The sequence below is a fragment of the Bos grunniens genome, chromosome 16 (genome assembly GCF_055505025.1).
Source record: "Bos grunniens cultivar Pamir isolate PY7600 chromosome 16, Bosgru_T2T1.0, whole genome shotgun sequence".
Taxonomy (NCBI): Eukaryota; Metazoa; Chordata; class Mammalia; order Artiodactyla; family Bovidae; genus Bos; species Bos grunniens.
Genome location: NC_141180.1, coordinates 24569645 through 24582524, shown reverse-complemented (window position 1 = coordinate 24582524; position 12880 = coordinate 24569645).

Sequence of the window (12880 nt, the reverse complement as noted above, 5' to 3'; positions counted from 1 at the left end):
TTGCTTTGAAATCTACTTTATCTAATATTAATATAGTCATTCCTGCTTCCCTTTTATTAATGTTTGCATTATGTATCTCTTTCTACCCTTTTACTTTTATCCTGCTTATACTGTCATGTTTAAAGTGAATTTCTTATAGACAATATATCTTTGGGTCATGTTTTTTAATCCACTCTCCCAATACTGTCTTTTAATTGATGTATTTTGATCATATATATTTAATATAGGCTTCCTTGTGGCTCAGCTGGTAAAGAATTGCCTGATGTGGGAGACCTGGGTTCAATCCCTGGGTTAGGAAGATCCCCTGGAGAAGGGAAAGGCTACCCTCTCCAGTATTCTGGCTTGGAGAATTCCATGAACTGGAATGGGGTCACAAAGAGTCGAACACAGCTGAGCGACTTTCGATTTCACATTTAATGTAATTATTGATGAGGTTGAAATATGCCATTTCCTTTTCCCCTTATTCTTCTCATTTTTTTTCATTTCTGTTTTATTTTTCTTGTCTTCCTGTGGGTTACTTAAATAGTCTTTAGAATTGCGTTTGGTTTATAGTATTTTTGAGTGTATTTCTTTGTATAGCTATTTAAATAGTTGTTCTGGGAATTACATAATAAAAGTTTTATTTACTTGTGTGTGTGTGTGTGTGTATAGATATATATAGATATAGATAGATATTGGAGAAGGCAATGGCACCCCACTCCAGTACTCTTGCCTGGAAAATCCCATGGACAGAGGAGCCTGGTAGGCTGCAGTCCATGGGGTCGCTAGGGGTTGGACACGACTGAGCGACTTCACTTTCTCTTTCCACTTTCATGCATTGGAGAAGGAAATGGCAATCCACTCCAGTGTTCTTGCCTGGAGAATCCCAGGGACGGGGGAGCCTGGTGGGCTGCCGTCTATGGGGTCGCACAGAGTCGAACACGACTGACCCGACTTAGCAGCAGCAGCAGCAGTAGCATATATATATATATATATCTTATCACAGTCTATTGGTATTATGAATTTACCAGCTTGAGTGAAATAATAGAAGCTTTACCTCCCTTAAATCCCATTACTTCCCCCTTTATTATATAATAGTCTTTAATTTTCCTCTACATATACTTAGAATCATATCAGAAAGTGTTGTCATTTTTGCTTCAACCATTAAAAATAATTTAGAAACTCAAGAAGAGAAAGCCTATTGTATGTACCTATATTTTTGCTTACATATTTCTTTTTTTCCCTCTTTTCTTTTATTTTTCCTTTTCTATTTAGAAAACTTCCTCTAGCTAGTCTCTTAGGGTAGGTCTTCTGGTGACAAATCATCTTGGTTTTCCTTCATTTGAAAATATCTTGATTTCTCCTTTATTCCTAGATAAAATTTTTGCTAGGTATAATTCTGGGTTTACAACTCTTTTCTTTCAGCACTTGAAAAATATTGTAAAATATTTTTACTTGAGAAAAAATTCTTCTGACCTCTCTGGTTTCTAAGGAGAAATCCACTGTCATTCAAATTGTTTTTCTCCTATAGGCAAGGTGTCTTTCCATGACTTTTTCAAGTTTTTTTCTCTTTGTCTTGATTTTCAGAAGTTTAATTATGATACATCTGAGCATGGATTTCTTTGTGTATAACCTGTTTGGGGTTTGCTGATGCTGTTGCTGCTACTTCGCTTCAGTCGTGTCCGACTCTGTGTGACCCCACAGACGGCAGCCCACCAGGCTCCCCTGTCCCTGGGATTCTCCAGGCAAGAACACTGGAGTGGGTTGCCATTTCCTCCTCCAAAGCATGAAAGTGAAAAGGGAAAGTGAAGTCGCTCAGTCGTTCCCGACTCTTAGCGACCCCATGGACCACAGCCCACCAGTCTCCTCCGTCCATGGGATTTTCCAGGCAAGAGTACTGTGGGGTTTGCTAAGCTTCTTTAATCTATATATATCTCTTGTCAAATTTGGGAGGTTTTCAGCTGTTATTTCTTTGAGTATTTCTTCAGCTCCACCTTCTCTCTCTTTTACAACTGCCTTAATGTGGATATTAGAACTCTTGTTATGGTTCCATAAGTCTCTGAGTCACCATTAATTTTTTAATTACAATTTGTATAATTAAAAATTTTTTTAATTAATTTATTTTTACTTTGTTTTTTACTTTGGGTGGCTGCTTGTCGGCTTTCTCTAGTCGTGGTGAGCAGGGGCTACTTTTCCTTGTGGTGCACAGGCTTCATTGCTTGACTTCTCAGGCTCTAGGGCTTCTATAGTTGTGGTGCATGGGCTTAGTTGCTCCAAGGCATGTGGAATCTTCCCAGACCTGGGATCAAACCCATGTGCCCTGCACTGGCAGGTGGATTCTTCTGCCAAGGGGAGTCCACCATTAATTTTTTTTCCAATCTATTTTCCCTGTTGTTCGGATTGAGCCATGCCTATTGTTCTATCTTTCAGCTCACTGTTGAGTCCATCACTGAGCGTTTATTTTGGTTATTGTTTTTTAGTTCTAGTTTCCATTTGGTTCTCTTTTATATCTTTGTTGGCACTTTCTACTTCTTTGCTGAAACTATGTTTTTTCTTTGTTTCATGCATGTTCTTAATTGTTCATTGAAGCACTTTTAACATGGCTGCTTTAAAATCTTTGTCAGATTATTCTAACGTCTTTTTTATCTCAATGTTGGCATCTATTAATTGTCTTTTCCCGTTCAGTTTGAGATTTTTCTGGTTGTTGGTATGAAAAGTGATTTTTAATTGACATTGTTTTTATTTATTTATTTTGTTGTGGATTTCCCAGGTGGCACAGCAGTAAAGAATCCACCTGCCAATGCAGGAGAGGAGGGTTCAGTCCCTGAGTTGGAAAGGTCCCATGGAGGAAGAAATGGCATCCCACTCCAGTATTCTTGCCTGGACGATCCCATGGATGGAGAGGTGACTGGCGGGCCACAGTCGATGGGGTCACAAAGAGTGGGACACAATTGAGTGACTGAGCACACACGCACATTAATTTTTTTGTACCTCTCTGTCAGGAGAAGGGGAGGCATTGCTCCATCACCGCAAAATAGAAGCAGACATCCAAGTTATCCACTTGTTCTCTCTTGACAGCTGACCCCGAGGGAGTTGCTCGGGTGGAGGTGAGAGTTCCAGTTCCCCACGTGGTCTCCACTGACTCTGCATTTAGAGTGACCTTGCTGCCACTGGCCATTGGTGAAAGTCCTGACTCTCCAGTAGGCTGCCTCTGACAGAACCGGAGAGGGGATTGAGGGACAGAGGCTCTTCGTTATCGCTTCATGGGGTACAAGTTCGAGCTGTCAGTGTGTTCTCCACTGAACCGTGGCCTGGGGGGAGCTCATTACCAGTGGTGAGGATGAAAGTCTGGCCACCCTACATGACCTTCCCTGATACCACTGAGGGTGTTGAAGCACCTAATTACAGTCTTATGCACGCGGGGATGTCTAGGCTCCCACTTGAAATTTGCTGTGGGTGGCAAGGGTGGGAATGGGGCCACAGATGTTTTCTATGGGGTTTGGCTGGAGTAGAGTTGTTATAGTCTAAAAAGTATAGTATATAGTTGTTTCTGTCTGCTAGGCTGCCCTTGTCCTATTTCTTTGTCTAGAGAGAGAAGGCTTTCGTTGGGGCTTGTTTTGTGTGTCTGTCAGTGTTTCTAGGCTGCTGGGTTGTTCAGCTTTAAGTCTGGGATGCACGAGGCAAAAAGAAAACCCAGGAACTCATCACTCTGCCATTCCTTGGGTTCTGAAGTCTCTTGTCAGTCTGCCTTCTTCTCTTTGTTTCAGAGACTTATCTCTTTTTTTATGTATAATGTCCAGGATTTTTAGAGAAAGAAATAGCTATATCTAAATACATCTACTCAATCTTCCTTGAAAAAGTATTGACTGTATTTTAAATAAACCTGAAATGTAATATGATTTTTCTTGAACTTTAATTAAATATTTTAAAGTGTTTGTATGAAAACAAAACCATTTACAGTTTAGCATTCAGCATTCTTCTAGTTACCAGTAAAAATGCTGATACCATGCTTCAACCATATACACAAATTTAAGGGTGATATGGTTTGTTTAATATTGCATAATGTTCCTCAGCTGCTACCTGCATCTGTTGCAAATACTGTGATCATTTGTGATTACTTCTGGAACCTTAAATTAGAATACAAAGAGACAGAAGAAAGCAGACACCTGGCACTTGCTAGGAAACAATCATTTGGTATGCAAGAAGTATCTCGTTTATGCCAAGAGGAAGAGTTTGACAAGCTAATCTGTCTCTTCTCTTATACTTCAGTGCTTCTGTCGCTTGAATCCTCCCTATGGTTCAATATCTGCAGGACAAAACCTACAGACATTTGTGGCATCCAGACCCAGCCGCCTTCTGTTTTGAGGACATGGGCAGGAGATGTGAAGTATTCTCTAGGGCCATGAAGGGCGCTGGAAGCAAGAGTGGATCTTTGGGGTTGTGGGTCACTCTGCACCACCTCTGAGCACCAGATGCCAAGTGACAGAACTGTTCACATGATCATCTCTGTGTGTGTGTGTTTACGTCTGCTGTGAGATATGTGCATGCATGCTAAGTTGCTTCAGTGGTGTCCAACTCTTTGTGACCCTGTGGACCATAGCCCACCAGGCTTCTCTGTCCATAGGATTTTCCAGGCATGGATACTGGAGTGGGTTGACGTGCCCTCCTCAAGGTGACCTTCCCAACCCACGAATTGAACCCATGTCTCTTACGTCTCCTGCATTGGCAGGCAGGTTCTTTATCACTAGCGCTACCTGGGAAGAACTGTGAGATACGGGAGCCCTTCTAACACTTAAGTCCAGGCCAGGGGCCCTCTTGCCTGGAGCTTAAGTATAATATTGTCTTCCACAGGGCAAGTTCAGCTAAGACTTTTAAACCATTTGCCACATTCTAGACATCTTTTTTCTCATCTGTTTCCTCATAATCTAGTGTAAGACTATTAACAATGTAAATGAGGCAAAACTAAACATTTCCACATTCATTTGAGTATTAATATGAGGTAAACACAGATCAGGAGATGGTAAGCATTCTTTCTCTATAATTTATGATATAATTTTAATGGCACTGCGCAGCTCTGTCTACATGTAGAGACACTATGTGGGCAGACATGATGTTTCTCTTTCTGAATTATGGGGGAAAGAGATGAAGGTTTCTTTCTTTTTTTTTTTTTTTTACAGTCAATTTCATTTTTTTCTAACTAGAGTCACACACTTGATATGATAATTAAAAATACATCAAGTCATCCAGAACCGTAGCAGTTGTATGTTTGGTTAGATGGTGGGATAATTGCCAGCCCTTATCTTCAATTTTCAGACTTAAATCTCTTTCCCGTTTTGCTTTAATTGGCTCTAGGCTTCCATCCATCCTTAACTTTGGGTTCATTTGTTGCAGTTGTTTTATCTGTGCTAAGTTGTTCTCCAGTGAATACAATAAATCTATGTATCTGATTCATCTTTGTTTTTATGGTTAATATTTTAAGATTATAAAACCAGACTCTTCAGAATGTGAAATGCAGGAGTAAGTGTCTGCATTTCAGAATCACTTTATCGATGTCTCTGAAAAGGCATTAGCTGTTAGGCACTAGCTTATTGAATCACATTTACAAAAATTCTCTGTAAAAAATAAGAATTTGTATTTTCATTTTCCCTGCTCTTAACTCCTGTTGATTTTTTTTTTTTTTACAACTCTCATAGCAGCTATTTAGGAAAAGTTACTTTAAAAAAAATAATGATTTATTCTCTTTCCCAAACTTCCAATTAAATAGTGACCTGGTTTAAGGCTTGCTTATCATCTGAGGCTGCATTGTTGCTACAGAGCTCTGCTCTCTAGGTACCTGATAAATGGCTAAAACCTTTGGGGGGAATATCTTATTAAAGTTATAAAGCCTCTCTTCAGAAAAAGGCATATAGTTCTAGGGATTTGTGGATGTTCTGAACTTCTGCCTAGCTTCCTAAGGGGTTCCTAGACCCCAGGTTAAGCCTTTTGATTTAGACCACTTGATGGCAAAGGCAACCGGTAAAGTCAAAACATCATTTATACAATTTACAGAGTGCTGATGCTGTTTAGGGTGGGGGAAGGGGTGGAAGTAAGGAGGGGGAGGGGTGCAAGATCCAAGGAAGTAAGTCTATTTCTTCAGCCATGAATGGAACTGGAAGCTCTCAGACCAAAAAATAGCCAGCCGCAAACGCTACAAATAATGGAGTGAGCTTGCAGAATGAAATGGAAGAAATTTCTTTTGCTTCCTTATGAATTACAATTTCATTGGCAAAACAGAGCAAAAGCACCATTTAAAGCAAGTGTCTTCTGAAGCTGGCCCTGCTAGAAGAGTCCAGTGGTTTTGCTTCCATGGCACACCTAGACTGGCTTTGGATGAGAAGCAGGGGAGGGAACTCCAGTTCTCTGAGCCGGGAGTGGGGGAATCCCTGGGGGAGCGAGGGAGAGAGGGAGCCAAGGCGATTCACATTCAGGCATGGCCTGTGAGAAATCCCTAGAGGATGTTCAAGAAATGGGACAGCTGGTATCAGATGTTAGGTCGTTTGCTGTGTGGTGAGAAAATGTAACCCATTCCTCATGACCTACAAACCATCAATAAACATTCAGTTAACGTCTGATGCTTGTAAAAATGATTGCTTTGGGGTGAGAGGACAGGGTTGGGAGAAAAAAGTGCAGAATTATGGAGAGCAGAAAATGAGAATTCAGTAAGGGCAGGAAATTGGAGCCAGAGGTGAGAGAAGGATATAGGTTCCCTTGCAATTTGCAGAAATCTCAAGGCAGGCAGTAGATTTTTTTCCCCCTAGGATATAAAATGGGGGTTTGAACCAAATAGATCTATATTTTAAGAAGCATAGTAACCCCCTTGACCTCTCAGTAACATCTATTTGGAGAGGTTATGTTTCTGTTAATAGAGCATCTTTAGATTCACATTGTCTGTTCCCTGATCCTGGGTTCACAGGTGCAATGGGGTTTCCTGCAGGGCTGGCAGGTGCGGGCCTTCTTAGTCTCCTGAGGCTGGCAGGTGCCTGAGAAGGAGGAAGGGACTGAGGGAAAGTGCGAGGAGTCTTTGAGTTCATCTGGGGAGGGAGGGATTACCACAGCTCTGAGAGTCAAAGCACAGTGCTGGTGGGCGCTTATCATTTGCAAAGCATTGGCAGAGCTTCGTTACAAGCTTCCCAGCTCAGTTATATCTAGTTCCCAGGGGTGAGGGGCCCAGGGGTGTCACTCTCCTCTTTTCTGGAGGAGAGGTCCTACAGGAGCCTGCTGGCCTGCTGGCCTGGTCTCTCACAGGACCTTGGGGCAGGGGAGGAGCCGGGGAGGGGCTGTGATCACCCCCTCTTTTTGTTCAGTTGTTGACTGACACTTCAGGCTCTGGGAAAAAAATCTGATATGCTGACTGGTACCATCTCAGAAAAGAAAATGAGTTCACCCACCTCCCTTGCTGATTAGTGTGCCTTGTGTTCTAATTGACTCTGCACAGGAATTCCTTCCTGAGGAAATCTTCCATGCTCAGTGAATGGACTCTGGGGCCTGGCGGGGAGAGGGGGCAGGAAGGGGGAAGGGGCAGGCTGCGTGGATGCCATAAAAGGGAGAGTCAGGGAAGCAGGGCCTGGAGGTAAGGCTGACTAGGGGCTGATTTGTTTCATTTGCTCACAGCGACCTGCATTCCCAGCCCTTTCCTCTAAGAATTTCAGATAATGTGGTCTCTGGAGACGCAGTATGTCTTCTTTTAGGGTGGGTGAGGCCGCACCTTTGGGTGGTGGTGATACTGCCTGAAATTGCATCAGGGGTGCTTGCAGGCCTGGAGAGGGGTGTGGAGGTGTGGGAGAGAGGAAGTGGGGGCCATGTTGATGATTCAGCACTGGCCCACGCACTGGGACATCATAAAGGGCTCGTTTTACAGGCAGTGATTCATTCAACAAGTATTTGCTGGATACAGGTAATGTGTCAGGTGATGGGGAGGCAGGGATGAAAATATGTAGCCCTGCTATCGTGCAGCTTATCGTGGTTTCTATTGCAGCTTCTGCTGCTAAGTCGCTTCAGTCGTTTCCGACTCCATGTGACTCCACAGACGGCAGCCCACCAGGCCCTGTGATCCCTGGGATTCTCCAGGCAAGAACACTGGAGTGGGTTGCCATTGCCTTCTCCAATGCATGAAAGTGAAAAGTGAAAGTGAAGTCGCTCAGTTGTGTCTGACTCTTAGCAACCCCATGGACTGCACCCTACCAGGCTCCTCCGTCCATGGGATTTTCCAGGCAAGAGTACTGGAGTGGGGTGCCATTGGTGGGTCCCAAGTTCTAGCAGTGGCTTATAAGGCCCCACAGGACAGGCCCTGGTCATCCCTTTACTCTGTGCTCTCTCTCGATGGCCCAGCCATGCTTGGCTGTTCTTGCAGGCATCAGCCACACTCCCACGTTAGGCCCTTTGCGCTGTCTGTCCCCTCTGCTTGAAAGTTTCTCCTCCCTCACCTCTTTCATGTTCCACTTAATGTCACCGCATTTGCACCACAGTATTAAAAGCGCCACAAGCCCTCTTCCCAGGACTCCCGACCTCCCTTCCCTTCTTCCACATTTCCTTTCTAAAGCATTTCTCTCTCTCCACCATACCATATGACTGAAGTATTTATTATGCTTTTATTATTTGTTACCTTTTCACCAGCTAGAATATAAACCCTGTGAGGACAGAAATTGCCGATGCCTCCCAATTCTATTGAATGAATTAATCAAATTACAATAGACTTATTGGAAGGCTTCCTTGGTGGCTCAGATGGTAAAGAATTTGCCTGCAATGTGGGAGATCTGAGTTCGATCCCTGAGTTGGAAAGATCCCCAGGAGGAGGGCACGACTACCCATTCCAGTATTCTTGCCCGGAGAATCCCCATGGACAGAGGAGCCTGGTGGGCTACAGTCCATGGGGTCACAGAGTTGGACACAATTGAGTTACTAAGCAGCAGCAGCAGCACCAGGCTTATTGGAAAGTCATCCTGCCCATCCCTCTACTTATGCCAGGCCTTTCTTGGCCTTTATGTGAGCGGAGTTCTCTACCCAGCTCTCCCATCTCACTCTTGGCATTGTGTCAGGAGATTCGTCAGGTCCTCTAAGCAAGCTTGGCCACGTGAGGTCCCTCCTTCTGGTGATGCCTGCTGCTGCTGGTGCTAAGTCGCTTCAGTCGTGTCTGACTCTGTGCGACCCCATAGACAACAGCCCACCAGTCTCCCCCGTCCGTGGGATTCTCCAGGCAAGAACACTGGAGTGGGTTGCCATTTCCTTCTCCAACTGGTGATGCCTGAGGAGGGGCAATACAGCCAAGTGGAAGAGGCGACACACTGCTGTTCTGGTAAGTGCTTCCAGAAACTTAATTGTTGCAGCTTTGAGATACTTTAACCAAGGAAGTTCTTGAGAGAAAGCTTTGCATTTTGTTTTGGAGATCCAAATCAGTTCTTCTAAGTATGATCTAAACCTCATCCATCCGTTCAGTTCTACTTCTCTTTTAAGAGATTTTCTGGCCATCAGCCATCACCACTGTTAATATCAGCTGTTATGGTCTGAGTCCCCACCCTGCATGTTTCAGTAATTCTGTCCTTTCCCCTAGTCAAGGAGTTCCCCACACATCCCTCAAGTAATCCAGGCTTCTCCCAGCTCTGTTTGACTTCAGTTTGCCCTGTTCATTGCCTTGGTCTTGTTGTAACCACATCTATAGTGCTCCCTGTGATCTAGGCCCCCAAACAAGAACACAGCCTGGACTTGATTGCTCTGAAACAGCTCATTGAAAGCTATAGCTATTTGATAGAATTTTCCAAAGGACCTGATGCTGCCACAAGAAAATTATAACCCAGAAAAGGGAAGCTTAATGCTCAAGGTCAATCATCAGTGCTTCTAGAGTCCATGGTCATGCTTCTTCACATTTGGAGGCTCCCTCATCACCACCTCCCTCTTTGGACTCCAGCCTGCTACGGTGTTCCAGGACTCACTTATCTCCTTTGCAAAAGCTTTTCCTCTTGACAGTCCTTCTTCTCCTGAATTTGAGTCCCTAACCCCAACTCTGAAGTCAGCTCAACTGTCCCACTGGCTTTTTATATGTTATTCCTAAGAGTCAAATGTGTACCCAACTTTGGGTCTTGTGTTTGGTGTCTTCCCACCTGGCAGGCTCTTCCGTCACTCTCCATGTGCTGCACTCCTCGTCTTTCAGGCCTCAGCCCACAGGAGGACACGTTCATGGAGAAACTTCCCTGACCTCTCAGTCTCCAGAGTACTCTTACTCTTCCTCCTACCCCCTTGGTATATTTTCTTCCTGGTCCCTGGCATTGCCTGCAAGGATCCTTTTTACCCCTGCTCTGCACATGGTTACTTGCCCTCCTCAAGCCTGTTTCTATGTCTTCAACATAAAATAGAATGCAGTCTCCCCAGAAGCTGGATTCTCAACTGTCTTGTCCAAGATTTAACTTGTATCTGCAGGATTATTTGTCCTACCAGCTAGCAGCTTGAGGTGACTGCCTTCAACTCACACAGATTCTATCCAGGTTTTCTTGGAGGGAGGATCTGGGAAGACTAGGACCTTCAAGGGCAAAAAGGTGAGAGAGGAGAGATTCCTTTTCTCTGTTAAGGGAGGGATAGGGGGGTCAGAGAGCCTCTCAAAGAGGGAGAACCCATACTTCTCTCCCTGATGGGAGGCTGGCAAGACTTTGAAGGGGGTGGTACTCCTAGGTGGGCAAGACCCTGGCTCCAGGGGGAATGGGCTTGCAGTCCCCCACAGTCCCCATCTAAAGCTGCAGGAAAGTCACAAGGAGGTTAGATTTCAAGGGGAGGTACAGTGCAGTCACCAGTGTGCACTGGAGGTGCCTCACCAGTATTTTGAGCTCAAAAACATCCCTTGGGTCCTTTGCATAGCCTTAAGATATGGGAATGACTGGGTTGAATTTCCCACTAGACTGGAGGGTAGAGGACTCTGAGTCAAATTCAAAATACAAATCCATATGACATTTCCCGAACAATCAAGTTTGTGGACCAATACTCCTCTCTATTCCTTGATATTTTGTTTTTGCCAAAGTGGGGAAGGCAGGTGGGAAGGATTTAGGGGACAAATTTAACTCCCAGCTTCACACTAGCACAGGCTCCTCATCCTAGGGGTCCTTTGGAGGTTCTTGGGTGCCTTCTTGTCATCCTTTGACAGCATCTCCCAGATATGTGTCTTGGTTTCAGCCCCTGCACCCCCACACAGAGTGAGTTGCTCCCCAACTGTGTTCCCTAGGAATTTGCAATCACAGCGTTTGCCACATGTGTGGTTAAGGTGTCAGAGACCTCTTACCGTCTAGATGTGGGACAATCAGTGCTAAATTTATAGCATCCTTTGCCTGTTTCTTCAACACCACTGGCTTGCGAAGGGGAATCCCTCTGCTCTTCTGGCTCAGTCCTTTTTTGGAAGAGAGGAAAACCCTTCCTGAACCTTTTCATGCTGTAAACACCCTTCTCCTGCCCAATCTCCCTGTCCCTCAACCCTCCCTAGAGAATGACCTGCAGAGAAGGAAACCAGCTGGCTCGAGGCTGGAGGACAGGATGAGACTTAGTGTGGAAGAATGTTCCACCAAGGGGAGCCAGCTGCTGGAGGTGGTATTGCTGTTACCCTCCAGGAAGCAGCATTTCTCTCTCACCATTTAAAGGGGCAGGTGCACCATCCATGTCACATGCTCTCCACCCTTCTGGTTCCATCCACAGAAATCCCAGACCACCTGGGAGTTAAGGCTGCAGAACTTAGCATGGGTGTGGGGTCGCCCCTGTGCTGGAATGTTGCCTGCTTCCCGATGGAGGTGAGCGTACATAGCACAGGGCAAAAATTCCCAACTCTGTCTCTCTCTGAGGTGAGGGCTGGCAAAATATAAAACACACAATCTGCTTGAGCAGCGGAGGGAAAATATCCCCAGGCTTATTCTTGTTTGTGCCTTCACCACAGCTCACCCTTCTTATCTCACCCCTTCTACTTGGACAAGTGAAGGAGACATGGAGAGAGGAAGGGAGGGAGTGGGAGAGAGAAAGAGGGAGGGGCGTTGGGGAGAGAGAGAGAAGCAAGGATTGGAGGGGAACCCAGAGGCTGGGTTTGAAAGTGGCTTGACCAGGAAATAGGCATGAGATTAGGAGGATGCTCTCAAGGGCACCTGTATAACTGCCATAGGGAGACCTGAGGCCTGGTCGTATCAGTCACGAATTATCATAAAGGGTGTACTGCATCCACCCCTGGAATTCAGACATGTTTGGGCATCTCTGGGAAATTGGTCCAGTGATCCAGTCGGGGGCTCAGGAGCCTCCCAGAAGGTTCCTTGGCCTGTGGAAGCTGGGACCAAGCACTGCCATCTTGGTCTGGTAACAGGGTACTGGGTTTCTAAGGAGTGAAGTGATGAAGTGAACCCAGCTCTGTCACGCAAACCTGTCCAAGCCCTGGGACAGGGCTACCCTAGGGGAGAGGGAACTGGCTGCAAGAAGACATGCAGAGGTCTTGTAAACACCACAAGACCCTGGGCAGGCGCGTCCTGCTTCAGGAGTCTGAGAAACTGGTTACCCTATGTAGGGGGGAGGGGAAATGCGCTCGTCCGTATCTTGCCATTGGGCACTGATGTCTGGTGGGACGTGGAGGATGCTATGGGAAGTGCTTCACCAGAGCCACAAGGCAGCTGGTCCAAATGTTGGCAGAATACGTGTAAGACAGCCCCTCAGGGCGCCAGCAAACAGTCAGTGGAACTTGGCACGGTGGGCCCCTGGGATTTTACATCAACAGGATGACAACAGCTACAGAAATAATTCCACCTTGCATTTAAGTACTGGGATAGACTTCACAGAAAGTTTCACATGCATGTTCTGATTTGCTTCTCACAGCTTCCCACAGTTAGAAGCAAGTGTAATAATCCTCTTAAGTGCC